The sequence below is a fragment of the Neomonachus schauinslandi genome, chromosome 1 (assembly GCF_002201575.2).
Source record: "Neomonachus schauinslandi chromosome 1, ASM220157v2, whole genome shotgun sequence".
NCBI classification, from domain to species: Eukaryota; Metazoa; Chordata; class Mammalia; order Carnivora; family Phocidae; genus Neomonachus; species Neomonachus schauinslandi.
Genome location: NC_058403.1, coordinates 100,879,488 through 100,895,939, shown reverse-complemented (window position 1 = coordinate 100,895,939; position 16,452 = coordinate 100,879,488). Strand labels below are relative to the sequence as shown.

Sequence of the window (16,452 nt, the reverse complement as noted above, 5' to 3'; positions counted from 1 at the left end):
GAGAAACCGTTGCACATGCATACAAGAAGATATCTGCAAGAATGTTTATGACAGCTGTCTTTTAATGAGGGGAATTTGAAACAAACTAAAAATACACACTAAAAACAAACTAAAAATACACACATGGGAGACTGATAAATAAATGCAGTATTTTCTTAGGAAGAATTTTATGTTCATTTAAAATGAATGGATTAGAGCTATATTTCTTATCTTGGATAAATTTCAAAAATATGACATTGATCAAAGAAAACAAGTTCCAGAAAGGTGCTATTTGTGAGTATGTTTTACAGATGTGAAAGCCATAGCTATATATTGTTTGTAAATATACATGTATGGTAAACATATATAACCAAAGCACAAAAGTGATAAATGCCAAAATCAGCTTAGTGATTACTTCTGGGGGGGGGATAAAGGGACAGAGACTAGGGTGCCCAGGGCACTTCACTGGATCCACAATGATTTATTTCTTTAAAAATAATGTTTTGGCTGAGACAGACACACACACAGAGGAAATAATGCAAGTACTAGAAAAAAGTAATGGATGAATTGCTTTTTAAGAGAAGGAAAACTCGGGGCGCCTGGGTGGCTCAGTCGTTAAGCGCCTGCCTTCGGCTCAGGTCATGATCCCAGCGTTCTGGGATTGAGCCCCGCATCGGGCTCCCTGCTCCGCGGGAAGCCTGCTTCTCCCTCTCCCACTCCCCCTGCTTGTGTTCCCTCTCTTGCTGTGTCTCTCTCTGTCAAATAAATAAATAAAATCTTAAAAAAAAAAAAAAAGAATCTTTAAAAAAAAAAAAAAGAGAAGGAAAACTCTGCACAATGTGACTCAAAGTTAAGCGATAAAAGATTCACAAGTACATCTATAAATAATTTTAAAAACATTTTTTCATGAGAAAAAAAACCTTAAGAAAAGTAAAAGAAAAAATGACAACTTGGAGAAAATATTTGTATTGTATATGATTAAAGGGCTACTATTTTTTCTCAGTATTTCATTATGAACATTGTCAAACATATAGCAAATTTGAAAAAAATTATGTAGGAAACACCCATATATCCACTCATGTTATTTTCGATGCATTCAAAGTAAACCGCAAACATCAGTATACTGCTTTTTAAGTACTTCTACATGTTTATCACTAATCAGAGTTCAATATTTGTTTATGTCTCCAGACATAAAATTTAAACGCAATAATGCACAAAACTTAAGTGTACATTCACTGATTTTTGACATGCATACACCTTTGTAACTCAAACCCCTATCCAGAGAGCTAATATTAGTAATATACCGAGCTCCTAAAAATTGAGAATCAAATACTAACAATACAATAAGAAAATGAGTAAAAGATATGAACAGACAGTTCCACCAAAAAATACAAATAGCCTCTAAGTGTATGAAAAGATGCTCAATCTTTCTATAATAAGGGAAATATTTAACAATGAACAATCAGAAAAGGAAATTAAGAAAACAACTCCATTTACAACAGCAAAAATAATAAAATACTTAGAAAGACTCATACACTGGAAACTATAAAACATTGCTCAAAGAAATGAAAGAAGACCTAAATGGAAAGATATTCTGGGGATGCCTAGGTGGCTCAGTCAGTTAAGTGTCCCATCTTGGTTTTTGCTCAGGTTGGGGTCCTGAGATCAAGCCCCACGTCAGGCTCCCACTCAGCACTGGGTCTGCTTGTCCCTTTCCCTCTGCTCTTCCACTCTCTCCCTCACTCCCCGACTCTCATAAATAAATAAAATCTTTAAAAAAAAAAGGTATTCTGTATTTGTGGACTGGAAGACTTAATACTGGTGAAATATCAGTATTACCCGAAGTGATCTACAGATTCAATGCAATCCCTATGAGAATTCAAATAGCATTTTTTGCAGAAATAGAAAAATCCATTTTAAAATTCATCAGAATCTCAGGGGCCCCCAAATAACCAAAGTAATCTTGAAAAAGAAGAGAACAAAGTTGTAGGTCTCACATTTCCTGTTTTAAAAACTTACTACAAAACTATAGCAATCAAAACAGTGTGGTTTTGGCAATAAGACCAAAGGAATAGAATAGAGAGCCCAGAAATAATCTGTCATCTGCATGTTCAAATGACTTCAACAAGGGTGCCAATATCATTCATGGTGAAAATCCAGTCTTTGCAACTGGATATCATGTCCAAAAGAATGAAGTTGGACCCTGACCTAACATCATATATAAAAGTTAACTAAAAATGGATCAAATATTTACACATAGAAGCTAAAACCATAAAACTCAGAAGAAAATGTAGAGGAAAACCACATTTGCTTGTGGAAAGGCAAAGTGTATAACCACCATGGGGGTGATATTTGGCAATATTATCTTTGACCCAACAATCTCACTTCTAGGAATGTCTCCCAAAGATATACTTTCAAAAATATGAAATTACAGGCACAAACCTGTGAAACTGTAAACCACTCAAACGTCCAGTGACAGGGAACTGGTTTAATAAACTACAGTGCATCTAAGCAGTGGAGAACTATGCAGCTGTAGAAAGGAATGGGAAATATCTTGATATATTGGTATGGAACAATAGCCAGGCTATATTGTTAAGTGAAATAAAGTAAAATGCAAGTTATGGTATGCTACCTTTTGTATGAGAAATGGTGAGAAAATATTGGTATGGTGGGAAAACATTTGTTTATATTTTTCACAAAGTAACAATGAAACAATACATCAAAAACTAATAAAAATGGTTTCCTATATTGGGAGAGAGAGTGCAGGATAAAAGGGCAAAGATAGAAGAAAAAGTTCTGTGGGTGCATCTTGTTATATAGTTTTGGCTTCTGAACCATATAAACGGTTTATATAATTAGAAAACAGGGAAAATAAATCCCTAAAATTGAAAACAAATGGAAACAAATGAACATAACCATGTATCAATTTGGTATCATAGCTATGTAGATAAAGCAATTATTTCATTTTAAAATACAGTATACCCCTGGTAGGATGTATTCTAAAGAAAAAAGAACTGTGAAGAAATTTTATACTGCATTTGGTTGTCTTATTTGTAGTAAAAATAGTGATGACATAGGAAAAGACAGATATAATTGTGTTAATACCATTAGAATTTGAGATTTTCACTGTAAAAGAGATATAAGTATAAAATTTTAAAAGTTAAGTAAAAACAGTAATGACTGCAATGAACTGAAACATCAAATATGTATAAATCTGTTCATGATGATGCTTTAAAGAACACATTGGTTACCATTGGAGGTTGCCAGATTACTAATGTAATTTAAACATTGATGAATAGGGGGGGTTAATCAAGTATCCTGCCTTTCCTGTATAAACAAATAATTAGTGAGGAATAGTTCTTCATAGATGAGGAAGGTTTTTGTTTTTGTTTTTTAAGATTTTACTTTTAAGTAATCTCTACACCCAATGTGGGGCCCAGACTCACACCCCGAGGTCAAGAGTCACATTCTACCGACTGAACCTACCAGGTGCCCTGAGGAAAAGTTTTTTGTGAAGAGTGCCAGCTATGAATAAAGAAGCAATGATAGGATAGACCATCACCATTTTGCATCCTCTAATGATGTAAAGGCTATCTGGGAAACATCACCTAAGGTTACTAAAAATATTGGGTAAAATATTGATAGGGAACTTTACAATAGAGAAAGCTGGCTACACCACCAAAACCCAGTGATCAATTTTAGCAACAATAAAGCTAGGACAATAATGTGTACTTTGTGTTGTGATGTAATTGAAAGTACACAACCATCCGTTGAGTATTCTTGCATAAAAAAATCTAATTAGGCTTCTAACTTATTTTACAGGAAATATGGGGGATGGAGGGATAATTAGAGCAATGACAGGAGAAACAGCAATAGCTTAAAATAATTTTATCAGTAAAAGTGGAGGAAAATGGAACTAAATGAACTAAACTTTCAATTCCAAACCTTTAAGCAAACAGTAAAAGAAACCAAAGAAAGCAGAAAGAAGAAAATAATAAAGATTAAAAAGCAGAAATTAATTATTGGAAAAGAAAAAATAACAGAACTAATAAATCTTCGGGAAAAGGAAATAAAACAGTTCTTAGGCAAAAAATAAATAGACACACTACCAGCTAACCTAATCAAGAGAGGAAACAAAGGGAGAAAATGCACAAAATGAGAAATGACAAGGAAGATCTAAACTTTGCAATGGTAGAAGTTTTTTAAAGTTTGAGACTACTTTGTACAATTTCGTGCAAATGCACTTGAAAATCTAGTTGAAAGAAATAATTTCCTAGGAAACTTAAAATTTCTAAAATTGTCCCTAGTAGAGATAAAAGTTTAAATAAATCAATTTTCATGGCAGGAATAGAGAACAGCCTATGCAGCAGAGATCTCTATAAACGGACTTGGACTGTTTTCAAGGAATATTGTTAAATGAAAAAAAAAGTTGTGGAAGGGCGTGTGGGTGGCTCAGTCGTTAAGCATCTGCCTTTGGCTCAGGTCATGATCCCAGGGTCCTGGGATCAAGTCCCGCATTGGGCTCCCTGCTCCTTGGGAGCCTGCTTCTCCCTCTCCCACTCCCCCTGCTTGTGTTCCTGCTCTCGCTCTCTCTCTCTCTGTCAAATAAATAAATAAATTCTTTTAAAAAAAAAAAGTTGTGGAAGAGTATATATAATACAAATATTTTTGTAGGAATGGGGGAAATAAGACAACATATATATTTGCATATTATTATTATTTTTTTAAAGAAAGTGTACACCAGTGGTGGAAGAGGGAAAGGGAGAATCCCAAGCAGTGGAACCCAGCACTGGGCTCAATCTCATGACCCTGAGATCATGACTTGAGCGGAAATCAACATCAGACACTTAACCAGCTGAGCCACCCAGGTGCCCCTATATGTGCATATTACTTAAAATATATATATATATGGATGGATAAACCAGAAACTGATGAAAATGTTGAAATAGTATGACTGCTCTGAGCTTACTTCTTTATGTAGTTTTGACTTTTGCACCATGTAAATGTTTTGCATATTAAATCAATAAAAATTTAAAAAACAAACTCTAATATTGAACACAGATACAAATTAACCGTACTGATGAAACTATCACATTGATCCTATAACCACTCAGAAAAAAGAATTCAGTTTACTTTTGAGCACAGTACTCCCTTAACAGAAGGTATTTTAAGTACAAAAAGAATTGTGAAGAAGTAATGACATTTTCTTCATAGGTTTGTTTTTCATAATGCTATCAGTAAAGAAATCTGAAGTTATTTTGTGTATGATGAGAAAATTGTTGGAAACCAGGAGATCTTTCCTCACTGTGGGAGAAGGGAGATTGTGATTGGAATAGGAGGAGGATAGGAAGAATTATGTTCTTTTGAAATTAGATTTGATTTGAATTAGAGGTATCAGTATTAACTCATGGTTCTTTAAAAATGTTTATTTCCTAGCTCCGTTTCCTGAAGAAGCCTAGAAGCAATAACGTTCTAGTAACACTGGGCATACCTCGTACACAGATGCTGATTTCTAAATACTATTCTCCAGTGAGAGGAACCCAGTTTCTTTGGGGAAATCGCTGATTTTAAGTCTGGGATACAGGAAATACACAGTAAGTTGGAAACATCTTGTGCAAAAAACTAAGGAAGTACTCAAAATTAATGGGGACATGTCAAAAAAGATACAGGAATTAGCTTAAAGTTTTTCCTGCTGCCCAAATTTGTGATACACTGAACATCAAAAAGAACAACGATAATGGTTTATATCATCTTGAGTCAGAAAAGAACCCATTAGTCCATAGTGACACTCAAACTAAAGGTGGTGGTGGAGGTGAGCTTTCTTCTTTCAAAGGCTGCCAGCTAATAAATGCGGAAAAAATTATAGAATTAGAAAAATCACCATTTGCAGCCACCATTATAATCATCATCAGGATCATCAAAGGATGCTAAAATTGTGTTCTTCTTTGTGGAGTAATGCACAGAGAATTAGGAGCAGAACCTCTAAAGCTGCAGGAGAGGTAGGCATACCTGATCTACCTCTGGGACTTTGAAGAAGTGGCTTGGACTTAGTCCAGTTTAGCACAGAGTGGATTGTGGATATGCCCACTAAGATTCTATAACCCAGAATGTCCTGATGTTGGCTACCATATGTCATAATTATCTTGAGGGGTGTGAGGGGGTGGAGCTTAGAATAACCATAGCCCTCTTTGGGTGGTGATTCTTTTGAAGGGAAACAATTCTCCTGGCGATCATCCACTTGACTAGTAGTTGTAAATTATTGTGGTGCAAAATTTAAGGATGGAGGAGGTACAGGAACTAGAGAAGAAGAACTTTTTTCTCTTTTGAGTCCTTGCTGGGAGTATGATGTGGACCTTGAGACGTCAAGATAGGCAGGGGCCAAACAGGGAGGCAGTTAAGGCAGGGTCCCACTGGGGGTGGCATCTTTGACAGAAGCCATTTTTGAGGACAGTAAGAGGTGACTGCCTGCGCTAAGCTTCCCTGCCAACATTTCTCAGCTCTGGTGGGGGGATCAGGGAAGGGCTTGTACCAGCCAGGGCTCAGTGGTAAAGGGCAAAATGTTACCTCTCCCCTGTAGGGCAAAGGGGTGATAATGAGGATGTCCCAAGTTAGCAAAAATACACAAATATTTTCCAAAGGGCGCAACTTCTGTATAAATCAATTAGTTGATGGAGTGTGTACCCATTATTCATTGGTTCTGTCTTTTCCTTATAATAAGTTCACAGTCTCCTATCATTAAGAGAAATCCCAATGATTTTGAAAAATTAATATTTTTTCATAAGTTTGCCAACAGCAGATCTTGGACTTCTCAGCCTCCATAATTCATGAGCCAATTCCTTATGATAAATCTCTGTCTCTTTCATTATGTGTATATAGATAGGTAGATAGGTAGATTTAGAAGATATACATTTATTGGTTCTATTTCTCTGGAGATCCCAGACTAATACACTAGATAATGAATACACTCCTTCTTTCATAAAATACTTGGTTAGAGAGAGTTTAACTGTCATATATTTATATCAGTCTCATTCTTTTAACTGCTGTATGCTATCCCTTGTTCTATGGTATATTTAGCCATTTCCTTTTCGATAGGTACATAAGTTCTTTCTGGGTTCTATTCTCAGAATAATTGCAAGCAATATTTTGGCAAAGTACGTTGCTTCCATTATGGATTGAGAATTGCTGAGCCAGTTCTGGCCATGAGAGGTAAAACACACATGAGAGGAATATGGAAGTATCTTCCACAGTAAGGATTTGTTCATCCTGTGTCAGACCTTAGGACAATAGCTCCCATTCTTACGGCTTTGTGACCTTATTTTGCCAAGTCAGGACATTTTTTAAAAAGCAAAACAAAATAAAACAAAGAACTTTCTGTTGCCATCATCATTTTCAAAAGCAGGCTATTATAGGGGCGCTTGGGTGGCTCAGCAGGTCGAGCATCTGGCTCTTGATTTTGGCTCAGGTCATGATCTGAGGGTCATGAGATTGAGCCCTGAGTCGGATTCCATGCTCAAAGCCTGGAGTCTGCTTGAGACTCTCTCTCCCTCTGCCCCTCCTCCCCCTTCTAAAATAAGTAAATAAATCTTAAAAAAATGAATAAACAAACAAATAAAAACCCAGGCTATTTTAACATAAAACCTCAGTTTAGGGCGCCTGGGTGGCTCAGTTGGTTAAGCGACTGCCTTCGGCTCAGGTCATGATCCTGGAGTCCCGGGATCGAGTCCCGCATCGGGCTCCCTGCTCGGCAGGGAGTCTGCTTCTCCCTCTGACCCTCCCCCCCTCATGCTCTCTCTCTCTATCTCATTCTCTCTCTCAAATAAATAAATAAAATCTTAAAAAAAAAAACAAAACCTCAGTTTAATGGATGGTCGAATTGAATAAAATTCAATTTTATTCAGAATTCGCTGCACTGTCTTTATTCTCTCTTTGTAGTCAGCAGGTGAATACATTCTCAGTCACCTGTTTTGGTCTCCATATACATTAATATTATTCTGACTTCTAGATTAACAAAGAATTTGGAAGATAAGTAAAGTGAGAGAGTTCCTGCCTTCTGACAAAGGGAGAGATCACAACCTAAGAAAAGATGGTTAAGGATGTTTCCTCAGACTCTGACCTAGGAAGTGATTCTAGAATGAGTTGGAGAGAATTCAAACCTGGGTTCTTGAGGTCTCAACCAAAAGGAGGCCTGGCATGGAAAGATGAGTGTGAGGTTGCCCGAAGAGATTGAAACCCATTGGGAAGACACTGTGACCCAGTATGCTCTGCAATGACACCACAATTATAGATACCAGAACAAGTTATTTAGAGAATAACATCTGAATCTATTATGTCATCTTTATGCTGCCTTCTTTAACACATTTCTCTTCTATACCATGAAAAAATTGTGAGAATTAAAGTTCATGTGAAGTGAAAAAATTGGTGATTGTCTTTTGAAATAAAAGAGCACTTTTAGTGGTCAGAGCAGCTGTTCTATCTTCAAAGACAAGAAGAAGAGGGAGGATTGCTGACCCAGCAAAAAAGTGAATGTAAAGATAAGAGGATGGAAAAGCACTTTCTGTGGTTAGAAAGGCCCTGGAGATTGGATGCCTGGCTCAGTCAGTAGACCATGCTGTTCTTGATCTCAGGGTTGTGAGTTTGAGCCCCACGTTGGGCATAGGGCTTACTTAAAAATAAAATATGAAAAAACAAACAACAACAACAACAAAACGAAAGACAGGCCCTGGAGCATCAGTTCAGCCAGCACTGTGGTTCTCCCCCTATAGTCACATTGGAGGCAGTGGGGTATAGAGTGAGACCCCAGCTAAAGATCTGTGCCTTAGGGTCAATTCTGCCACTCTCAGGGAAAAACCTTGGACCAACCAATGGTCTCACTGATCCTTTGTTTACCCTGTAAAACTGGGGTAAGAAGATTGCCTTGTGTGACAAGAGGATAAGTTTAAAGCCCTGTGAAAATTAGAAAGTGTTATACAAACAAATTATAATAGTTAGAAAAACCAGAAAGGTGAAGGGGGAGTTGGGATGGGCCAAAGCTAGGTCATATGGGGACTTTGTGCAAATTAGAAAAAGATCCCCCTTTGTTGGACACAGCGTGGTGCCAGGCTCACAGCTGGGTTAGTGGAACTTGGGCTGGATTGTAGCCCTACCATGTTCCCTGAGTTGCATGTGAACTATCTGCAAAACTGCATGTGGTTGACCTAGTGGTCAGGGCCCTTTGTTCTGGGCCTCAAGTTCAAGGAGTGTCCAATTCTGACTTCCATTCAGTAGAAATACATGCAAGGGATCAGGATGAAGCTCTATCACAATGATGATTCTAAATGGTATTCATCCAGCAAAATCCAAAGAGTAAGCGGTCTCAGTCTCAAGCTGCTTGGGCCTTCCGGAGTCTTTTGTACAGCCTAATTATTATTATTATTTTTTTAAAGATTTTATTTATTTGACAGAGAGAGATACAGCGAGAGAGGGAACACAAGCAGGGGGAGTGGGAGAGGGAGAAGCAGGCTTCCCGCGGAGTGGGGAGCCCGATGTGGGGCTCGATCCCAGGACCCTGGGACCATGACCTGAGCCGAAGGCAGACGCTTAACAACTGAGCCACCCAGGCGCCCAAGCCTAATTATTTAATAATCTTAAAAAAATCCAGTGACATTCAGCTTCAATTAAGGTCATTGGTTAAGTAGCTGCATCAGCAATATTTAGATGTAGGACAAATAAAATAATAATTGCACATAGACACATAACCGATATGTGGTCTTCACCCTTGGACAGCATTTCATTTTGCCGTGTTTGAAACCAGCCTCGAAAGTGGACTCAGTACTTTGTTTCATCTGCCTTCTACCCTCCCCATTAATGACTCATTTTATCTGTTATGCTGGCTTTCTTTTCTTCTGTTAAACACATCAAATTCCCCAAAGGATGCAAAAATGATACATGCACCCCAATGTTTATAGGAGCATTATCAACAATAGCCAAATTATGGAAAGAGCCCAAATGTCCATAAACTGATGAATGGATAAAAAATATGTGTACACACACACACACACACACACACACACACACACACACAAAGGAATATTACTTGGCCATCAAAAAGAATGAAATCTTGCCATTTGCAACGATGTGGATGGAGCTAGAGTGTATTATGCCAAGTGAAGTAAGTCAGTCAGAGAAAGACAAATACCATATGATTTTGCTCATATGTGGAATTTAAGAATTAAAACAGATGAACCTAGGGAAAGGGGGAAAAAAGAGAGAGAGAAGCAAACCATAAAAGACTCTTAACTATAGAGGACAAAGTGAAGATTGATGGGGGAAGATGGGTGGGGGGTGGGCTAAATGGGTGATGGCTATATTGGAGAGCACTTTTGATGAGCATTGGGTGTTTTATGTAAGTGACAAATCATTAAATTTTACACCTGAAACCAATTTTACCATATATGTTAACTAACTAGAATTTAAATAAAAACTTGAAATAAACACACACACACACCCACACACACACACACCAAGTTCATCCTACCTCTGGACATTCGCACTTGCTGTTCCCTCTGCCTAGAATGTTTTTCTCCCAGATTTTTGCATGGCTCAGTTCTTTCAACTCAAATGACCTCTCTCATCAGAGAGGCATCTGAAATAATTATGTTGCTTCTAAGCTGCACTTTTTTTAATTTAGCATTTTAACATCTCTGAACCTGAGATGCATTTAACAGTTGCTAGTGTCTTATGGCTGTGATTAGCCAGGCAGCAGGCATGGCTTAATTGTCATTGCTCATGTGTACAGATGCAAATTGGGATGTTATTCTTGGTGGGCCTACTGGACATTGGCCTCTTCTTCACAATTTAGTCAACCAGTCAGTTACACTAGATACCTACATATCTAAGAGAGAAACTCAAATGATATTCTAAAGATCAGGAAGATTTTTTTTCTAAAGATTTTCTACAGATTCACAGCAAAATTGAAAGGAAAGTACAGAGACTTCCCATAGACTCCCTGCCCCCACAGGTGCACAGACTTCCCCATTACCAATATCCCTTACCATCACGGTACATTTGCAGGAAGGTTCTTTGTGTTTGAAAAGGTTGAAGCAATGCTGACTTTCCTCACCAAAACTGAGAAAACACAATTCATTCTCTGGAGGGCTTCTCCTGTGACAGAAGCCCACCTCAGGTATAACTGTGTAACTGCATTTTTACACAATGTAAATTCATGCATATTTTCTAAACTTCAAAGTTGTTTAAAAAATTATGTACCATAAATATTTATAAGTAATATGCATCTTTCCCAAGAAGACGTTATTAAGAGTATGATGGAAGAATTGAGATATTTATCTTAAAAATATTTGCTCTCCAAAGGCTGAGAGGATTTATTGTTCTGTTCGTCTTAAAAATGAAAAACTAGTAAAATAATGAATAAAAAAACTCAGTGACAGCTGACAGTAAATATTTTCTAGGATCTGCAACTTGTATTCTTCTGAAAATGAATCTTTTGGAGATTCAAACTTTCTCACTATTCACTAACCAAAGCTATTTCAAATAGCTGATCTTTCTCAAGTGGAGCCTATAGCTTAGTTTGTAAAGCATTTGCTTCCAAAATATGTATTTTACTTGGTCTGTTTTGCTTATATTAAGTTCAGTAGCTAACCTCTCCATGTCCATTTAAACAAAATATTTCAGAAGCTCATACTACTGTCATATTTTCAGTTTACTGGAGAATCTGAATTTGCTTCTGAAAAAAGTAACAGAACAGTGCTCAGCAAACATATCCTTTTTAAAACTCAGAATTCAGTTTGGGTTTTTGTTTTACGTTGTTTTTATTGCTTCTAACCTCCCAGGCAGCAATTGTATGTCTCACACTCTTGATTTTGTTTCAGAAAATAATGTTGAATCAGATCTGTCCCTCTGAAACAAATAATGCAATATATGTTAAGAAAAAAAAAAGAAGAAGAAGAAGGTAGCGGGAGGGGAAGAATGAAGCAGGGGAAATCGGAGGGGTAGACGAACCATGAGAGACTATGGACTCTGAGAAACAAACTGAGGGTTCTAGAGGGGAGGGGGGTGGGGGGATGGGTTAGCCTGGTGATGGGTATTAAAGAGGGCACGTACTGCATGGAGCACTGGGTGTTATACGCAAACAATGAATCATGGAACACTACATCAAAAACTAATGATGTAATGTATGGGGATTAACATAAGAATAAAAAAAAAAGAAAAAGAAAATAATGTTGAAGATGGGGTAGAAAAGATCTCCTACTTCTTATTCATTCTTCTAGTTTTTGAACCAGTTTTTCTTACTCCTGACTCTTCATAAGCAGATGTCATGTGTAAAATACCCATGTCTAATGTTGATGAAAATAAAAGTATGGATTTCATACCCACTTTGTTTGTTTGGCTCCCTATTTTCCAAGAACTGACTCTTCTTTCCACTTGCCCTGCCCCTCTTCTTTCTCATCCTCAGTCTCCATCCATGCCAGCATTCGATCACAGTGGGAACACTCCTGTTCTCACAACTTGCCTCCACTCTCTTGGCCCTTGTCATGCACTCAGAGCACCTGAATCAAAGCTGGGCCAATCACAGTCCCTCTGAGGGCATTTGGAATGTAGACTAGAAATTCTAGGCTTATTTTGCCTCATTTTTGGAACAGAGGAAATGGAAACTCAGATATCAATGGATACTTTCCACCTTATGAACCAGGAAGTAGGCCGAACCAGTGTGAGGTAAGAGAGGAGGAAAAAAGAAGATACAGAGATTGAAGCAGCCATGATGGGGGGTGAGGGGGTGGTGCGCCCTCCTGGCCTGGCAGTGTTCTACCCTTGGGCCATTTGAATCAGCTCTGGTTTTTATGAAAAATTATCTTTTTAAAATTTCAGCTGGTTAGTAATGGTTCCTGTTATTTATAAGAGAAATGTTAACCAGTATGGTGCTTTCTACATGAAACTGGGGAATTTCTCTTATTTTCTTAATTATTTTTATTAGACAGCTGTTGTAATAGCTACAAAAGGACTTTCCTCAGAAAATTTTTCTTCCTTTTTTTAAATCTCAGATTTACATGTTTAATCTTTCTTCTTTCCTTGATAGAATCAATATTACGTATCTCTCTGTGGGGGGAGTGCAAAGGGTTGCAGGAAAATCTGAAAAGGCTGGAATGATATGGTCCATATACGTTCTCTAAATAAAGCTCCCTTCAGGGACAAAACTCCTCAAAGAGGGGAAACATCTGGGGATAGAATACAATTTTAGCAGGACACAGCAAAGACAAAAGAAAAAGAACATCCAGCTTAGGGGCGCCTGGGTGGCTCAGTTGGTTAAGCAACTGCTTTTGGCTCAGGTCATGATCCTGGAGTCCCAGGATCAAGTCCCGCATCAGGCTCCCTGCTCCGCAGGGAGTCTGCTTCTCCCTGCCTCTCCCCGCTCCCACCCACCTCATGGCTTGTGCTCTCTCACTCTCTCTCTCTCGCAAATAAATAAATAAAATCTTTAAAAAAAAAAAAAAGAACATCCAGCTTAATAGTGGGATGGAGGTAGGAAGGAACAAATTTCAAAATGTAAGCTTGCCATTTTCTTGCCAATTTTTCATTAGAAAACACATTGAGGGGCACCTGGGTGGCTCAGTCAGTTAGGTGTCTGCTTTTGACTCAGGTCATGATCCCCGTCCTGGGATCGAGCCCCACATCGGGCTCCCTGTTCAGCCTGCTTCTCCCTCTCCCTCTCCCCCTCCCCTCTGCTCACATGCTTGCTCTCTATTTCTCATAAATAAATAAATAAAATTTTTTTAAAAAGAAAAACATTGAAACAAGAGAACTCTAGAATTATGTTCTAATATAAACTTATCAAGGTTTCACCTATCTTATCAAAGTTTCACTCTAAAGAGTTATCCAAAACAACATCATTTTTTAAAGCTTAAGAAAACTAACATAGGGGCGCCTGGGTGGCTCAGTCGATTAAGCAGCTGCCTTCGGCTCAGGTCATGATCCCAGGGTCCTGGGATTGAGCCCCACATCGGGCTCCCTGCTCGATGGAGAGTCTGCTTCTCCCTCTCCCTCTGCCTGCCTCTCTGCCTACTTGTGCTCTCTATCTCTCTGTCAAATAAATAAAATCTTTAAAAAAAAAAAACTAACATAAAAATTGAGAAAGAGAAAAGATGGAGATTAAGTTCCATCAAAGTTCAGGAAAGAGGGTGCCTGGGTGGCTCAGATGGTTAAGTGTCTGCCTTCGGCTCAGGTCATGATCCCGGGGTCCTGGGATCGAGTCCCGCATTGGGCTCCCTGCTGGGTGCAGAGCCTGCTTCTCCCTCTCCCTCTGCCTTGTGCTCTATCTTGTCTATCTCTCTGTCAAATAAATAAATAAAATCTTAAAAAAAAAAAGTTCAGGAAAGAGAGAATATACCTATAAATGATGAAAACTTGCCCAAAAGACATTCTCATAAAGCAGATTAAAAATGATAATCTAATATCTCAAATCAACACAAAGAAAATAATATAACAAATGAAAGAACAAATAAATTTTATTTGAGGTGATGGAACTCAGAAAAGAATTAAAATTATTAAGAAATAAACAAAATGAAAAGGCAACTTATTGAATGGGAGAGGATATTTGCAAATGACATATCCAATAAGGGGTTAATATCCAAACTATATAAAGAACAGATACAACATCATTAACATAAAAAATCTGGTTAAAAAAAATGGGCAGAGGGCCTGAATAGGCCCCCTGCTCGTTCTTGTGTGCCCAGGCTTTCTCTCTCTCTCTCAAGTAAATAAATAAAATATTTTTTAAAAAAGAGTATTGCTTACTCTAAACCTTTATTTAATTTTACTTGAAATCTACTGCTGGCTGTCACTCATTAACCAATTCTCTGCTCATTTATTTATTTCTAAAAGGTACTAATTAGATATATATTAACAGGAATATGTTTTTAATTTTTGAATTAATGAATTCACTGAAATGCTTTCTTTAGATCTGCTTTACTAGTAACCCAACATTTTTCCTTTATTTTGTTAATTTGCACAAAATAGATTAAACTGTACTCTTAGAAACCGCAATTATGATGAGTGTTATCCAAATGGAGTCAGGATGTAATGTCCCAAATTAAATATTTTATTCAACTAAGATTAGTTCCTTTTTTGCAAATGATGATTTGCTGTTCTAATTCTGTCAAATGCACGATTACCAACTATCATTTTCAGACATTAAATGCAATTGCATGTGGGATGCCTGTCTGGCTCAGTTGGTGGAACATGCAACTCTTGATCTCAAGGTCAGGAGTTCAAGCCCCATGTTGGGGGTGGAGATTGCTTGGGGGAAAAAAAGGGAAATGAAATTTCTCTCTCTCTCTCTCTCTCTCTCTCTATAGGAATAGCACTTCTCAGAAATAAAATCTATAGATTTAAAAATTAGAATATAATTGATGTTGTACCCTGTCTCATTCTACTGAGTATTTTTTATCCATAAATCCATAGCTGTATAGTTTATAAGCTCTGTCTAATTCAATAAGAGATGAATATCTAATAAATCTTTTATTTTTATATTGATCCTTTTTCTTTTTTTTTTTGAAGATTTTATTTCTTTATTTGACACAGAGAGAGAGAGAGAGCAGGAACACAAGCAGGGGAGTGGGAGAGGGAGAAGCAGGCTTCCCATGGAGCAGGGAGTCTGATGTGGGGCTTGATCCCCGGACCCTGGAATCATGACCTCAGCCGAAGGCAGACGCTTAACGACTAAGCTACCCAAGTGCCCCTATATTGATTATTTTTCATCAAAAATTTTTTTGTATGTATGTTGTTTTGATCATTTGTGTTTACATAATAATTGTAAGGTTGATTCAATGTAGGAGACATTTTTTTAACCTTAGAGTCTTGTGTTCCAGAGAATTTAAAAACATTAATTTCAGTGTATATACGTATTTTTGTGACACAGAGTAGGAAAGAACGGTCAATGTAAGACACTCAAGCATAAGAATATAATACATGAGGATAAAATTTTGTGAGGGGAGTAGAATGCAAATATGAATTCAAGGAGAAAACACATGACGTAAAACTTTTGACTGTTAAAAAAGAACTTGTTCGGGCGCCTGGGTGGCTCAGTTGGTTAAGCAACTGCCTTCAGCTCAGGTCATGATCCCAGGGTCCTGGGATCGAGTCCCACATCAGACTCCCCCTACTGTGCGGGGAGCCTGCTTCTCCCTCTGCCTCTGCCTGCCACTCCCCCTGCTTGTGCTCTCTCTCTCTCTGTCAAATAAATAAATAAATAAATAAAATAAATCTTTAAAAAAAGAACTTGTTCAAAACTGCTGGTTACCAGAGGGGAAGTGGGGACGGGGGATGGGTGAAATAGGTGAAGGGGATTAAGAGTATGGTTATCATCATGAGCACTGAAAAGTGTATGGAATTGTTGAATCACTATATTGTACACTTGAAGCTAATATAACACTGTGTGTTAACTACACTGGAATTAAAAAGAGAAATTGTTCATATATTTTTTAA

At 37.7% G+C, this 16,452-nt stretch overlaps 1 pseudogene; it reads left to right on the top strand.

The window, feature by feature from the left end:
- The first annotated feature begins 5,934 nt into the window (after window positions 1–5,934).
- Window positions 5,935–16,452, top strand: part of LOC110591700 — a 44,755-nt pseudogene continuing 34,237 nt past the window's right edge.